This window comes from Haliaeetus albicilla, chromosome 4 (genome assembly GCF_947461875.1).
Source record: "Haliaeetus albicilla chromosome 4, bHalAlb1.1, whole genome shotgun sequence".
Taxonomy (NCBI): Eukaryota; Metazoa; Chordata; class Aves; order Accipitriformes; family Accipitridae; genus Haliaeetus; species Haliaeetus albicilla.
In genome coordinates this window covers 53,915,210-53,919,546 of record NC_091486.1, presented here as the reverse complement: position 1 = coordinate 53,919,546, position 4,337 = coordinate 53,915,210, and the positions used below count along the sequence as shown (strand labels likewise).

Below are 4,337 nucleotides of genomic sequence, written 5' to 3'. Positions count from 1 at the left end.
CGACGAGCTCCGTGTGCTCGCGAGGAGCCATCTGGGTCAAATAGCAGGAGGGAATCTCGAAATGTTCTTTTTTTTTTTTTTTTTTTTCTCTGAGAGCTCAAGGGCAAAATTTGAACATCAGAGGCAGGGAGACGTATTCCTGGGCTGATTTGTGAACATCGTGTTGAGACGTCTAGGATCAGATCTGAAAATATTTTAGTGATGCAGAGAGTGATTCAGCGAGTCATCTGGGTTATCCACCCCTCGCTGAGGATGTGATTGAAATGTTTGTGGCTGAATATCATCCGGGAAGAGCAGAGCAGTCATACCCGGCGTATAAACTGTCATGTTTATATCCCAGGATCTCCTCAGCCTCGTAGCAAGGCTGAGAGGAGCATTCATCATTTTCATACATGCTCTTTGGGCTGCCTGCGGGGCTTTCTCATTCAGCACTGCTCCCAGCTTTAATCTGATTGCGCCAGGCGGGTTGGCCGGAGCCCTTTCCTCAGCCTCACCCGCAGCAGGTCCGGCCAGAAGGGACGAGATGCTCGCGGAAAACGCCGGGGATACCCCGCGGCTCGGCAAAAGCTGCCCCCTAATTCCTTCACACCAGAAATCTTAAGCGCGGGAGGTTAACTTCTCGAGCCCGTGGCTCAGCCCAGGGGCTGCGGCAGTGACCCGGGGGCCGAGGGGCCGTCAGGGCAGCTGGATCCCCCCGGCTCCTGCCCCGGCATCCCTCCACCACGGCGAGCATCCCGGCCGTGCCGCAGCCAGCTCGGCGAGAGCCGCGCAGGCTGCGGGGAGAGCTGTCTCCGAGCGGGAGCAGCCTCCCCAAAGGTATCTCCAAGCACCTTTTCGAGCGGGTGCCGTTTGCTTCCTGGCTGCTGGCGGGCTCAGATGAAAAAGCGCATTGTTTCTTCCCTCCCTGGCTAGCCAGCTGCCCAAAGACAAATTGTCCTCCCTTGGGGTGCGCATTATAAATGCTTAAGCAAATTAGCCATAAATAGAAAATGTAACATATGGGTCTGTAGATAATGTTTCATTATAAATTATCATATTCTCCAGGGAGATACGCCTCTTCCCTTCACACCAAAGACTTTGTGTTTCTTCTTCTCTGCAGATTTTGAGTTTCTTCTTCTTTTTATTTTTTTTTTGGTAACTGTTTCTGACAACGATTGGACTCAGTAGTTGATTTCCTGGGTGCGGAAATTGGGATATGAAACTCACTTCTGCTGCAAATCCTCTCAGATTTAATACTCTCTCATTAAAAAAAGAAAAGAAGTTAATGCAGTTCTGATGAAAGGTGTCTGAGCGAAAGCCCTGAAGATTAAACGTGGCTGTTTATCCATGGAACAGTTACGCCAAGGACAACAAGGCTTCTCCCCGCGCAGGCAGCCCTGCCTGCAGGACGGCTGCTCCTGCTCGCTCTGCGCCCAAGGCTGGCAGTGGTGCGGGACCACGGTCCCAGTTCCCAACCAGATTTAAATGAAGCGCTTTCCAGATCAAGAACGCCTGTGCATTATTCCCTCTGTAGACCTGTCTCTGGGCCGAACTGCTCAAGAGGAATTTGCCCAGCACAGAGGCATCGCCTTGGACGGCCATCCGTCACCCCAATGCCTTTCAGGCACCGTGGACCGTGGCAAGCAGCACCGAGCACCTCCCTCCTCGCAAAAGTACTTGAAAACTGCATTATTGTTCATCTAGCTACAGAGTCCTCAGAGGAACAGACTCCCCAGGCAGGAGTCGGAGCTTTTTTTTTTCAGAAAACTTACTGCATAAGTAAACACAGACTTTGTAGGCCAAAGTCACAGTGCAGCAAGCAGTTTTCTACCACACGTATATAGGTGTATATGGAGGTCTGTCTCCATACAAAAGAAATTGAACTAACTTGGACCACTTCAAACGAGATTATTGTAGGCTGAGAGATTTACCAGCTGTAATTGGAGAAATCTTGGCACTTGCACCCTGAAGCTAATCGATGTCATCAAAGCAACTGAACGAGTCCTGATTTTGGTAGTAAGAGTCCCACCTGGCATCTCTGCCTCTCAGTAATAACGACAGACTTAAGGGAAAGAAGGTGTATAAAGTAACATCTGTTGCAACGCAAATATTTGCGAGGATTGTGCCAGCTCCTACCGGAGGCGCTTCCCGGCCCAGTCGTACATGTAAAACGTCCACTCGTGGTTTGTCAGCATCTTCCTCGGGCTGCGCTGGCAGCACGCGTGCCCAAGGGATGCTCGGCGAGCCGGCGGCGGCTGTAGAGCCCTTTCTGCGCGAGGCCGCTCCGCTGCGGCGCCCCAAGAGCAGCCCAGCGACACGCTCCAGCGCTAGAAGCGGCTGGGTTGAGTTTTTATTAAGCGCCCTCGAAGCGTCCGCTGGACGCGGGTGCAAGCGTGGGAGGTCCCGCAGAGCCGCGGCAGCCGGCCGTGCGGCAAAGCTGTTGCCTGCCAGGGTCGTAAAGCAGAGACCGGCTTATTTGCGAGTGCTTTGGGAAAATAAAGTAAAAACAAAAGAGGCAAGCGAGCAGCGGAGCGACAGCAGAGCAGAGCTGCATCCACCATAAGGCAAGTCCTTTCCAGCGCTCTGGGCGAGCCTGAGGGTAAAGGGATGATCTCAATCCTTCCCGGGACCAAAGTAAACCTTGCAGGGAGGGATGCGGCCGTGCACGGAGCCTGTGGGATGCTTTGCCCCGTTCCCCCGTCCCTGGTGTGATGCAGCGCGCCGTCAGGGAGGATTTGCAGCAGTTCCTCGGCAGCGCTGAAGGGTTTAGCAGATATCCTGTTATGCCGGGGGACAGGTGACTTAACTGGGTCAGCTGGCTTTGCTCTGAAAAGGCTTAACCCTCCGTATTAGCCTCCTTAGCACGTTTCCTGGCAAACTTCAAAACCAGAAGGAACAAAATATTCCGATTGAGCTAGAATTTCACGCTTGACGCAACCTGGGGGAGACGTGCCCTCGCTGGCGGCATTGCCAGAGATGGGCTTTGGGTGCCGGGGGTCCAACCTCACTCCCCCGCGGGGTGCTTGCACCCTGGCACCAGGGACAGAGAGGACCCAGCACAGCCCGTCTCATCCTTCTGCTTCTCCATCGGCACTCCCAGGGGAAGACGAAGGTGCCATCGGGAGCCCCGAGCTCAGGGCTGCCTCTGTCGGGGATCACTCCTGTCCCTTGAGGCTTTCATGCTGTGCCGTGCTCTCAGAAGGACCTCCGGGGTAGCGGTGGCAGCGGTGGGGCCGGAGTCCCTACGGAATTGACTTTGCACATCCGAGCCGGCCGCAGGTTCGCCCTGCGCTGGAAGGTGGCGGCCGCCGTGCCTCACAAGGCTTGGAGAAACTTTCAGCCCATGGAAATATTTACCTTTCCTCCACAGCGGCAAAGTGAGAGGTCGAGCGGAGCTGCCCCTTCTGCATCCCTGGCTGAGAGATGAGCATTAAGCAAATCAGCTTAGTCATTTAAAATAAATAACAACCCGAACTTATCCCTGCCAGTCGCAGGGCTTTGGCTTATTGTTCCAGTCAAAAAATAATTATTGCCCTCAGGCCTTGGAGATGAAAAAAAGGGGAAAAGGAACAGAAAAGGCAGCAAGAGGGAAGAGCTGCAGCAACGAGTTCCCTCGCCAGCTCTGGGAGCTGATGCAGTTTTCCTGCAGGCACGGGGAAATGATGCGCTGCCGAGGGAGTCGCAACGTACCCAGATGCTTCGGTACCCTCCTTCGCTCCTCGCCAACCCCGTGCTTTTATAGCCTTGGAGTTGTACTTTTTTTTAAAAAAAATCCGTGGCTAATTTTTCACACTGCGGCACGATGCGCTCCCTATAACGAGATGAACAGATGCAAAGGCAATCTTGAGCGTGGAGCAGCGCAAGCCATCGCCAGCAAACCCTCCAAACCCGACAACTTCGGAGCCCTAATCCCGTGGGGAATAAGAGAGGGAGGCAACGCTCTCCAGACATCTCAGCTCTCCTCCGGAGGCTGCGACAGGCTCCGGGGCAGGCGGCGATGCCCTTTGCACGCAGGATTTCAATCGGGTGGGAAAACGAGGCAAAATCCGTCTGCTCCGCGTGCCGGCGATGAATTATTCATCCCCTCCCAGCCGGCATTTACATGCAGAGGGCTGCCTTAATATTAAGCAAACAGCGGGGAGGGGGCAGGGACGCGGGTCCCCTCACGCTGCCTTCGGTGCCCGAACGCGGCAGCGCGTCTGCGGCGCTAACGAGCCGCTCCAGTGTAAATACTGCATACATCCAGGAGCGGAGCGGGCGCATACCCTGCATGTCTACGCAAAGCAAACACAGATTATGCCGTTTCTTCAGGCCTTTCATTTCACACGTCATTTTTTCTATATAAGTATAGGTTTACA

General features: G+C 54.2%; 1 long non-coding RNA gene across 1 annotated transcript; it reads right to left on the bottom strand.

The window, feature by feature from the left end:
* Positions 1-1,117: 1,117 nt before the first annotated feature.
* LOC138685225 (uncharacterized) lies at positions 1,118-2,182 on the bottom strand. Its single transcript, XR_011324519.1, has 2 exons — positions 1,437-2,182; positions 1,118-1,400 (listed from the first exon to the last, which is right to left on the bottom strand). It is a non-coding gene; the product is annotated as an uncharacterized lncRNA (long non-coding RNA).
* Positions 2,183-4,337: the final 2,155 nt, after the last annotated feature.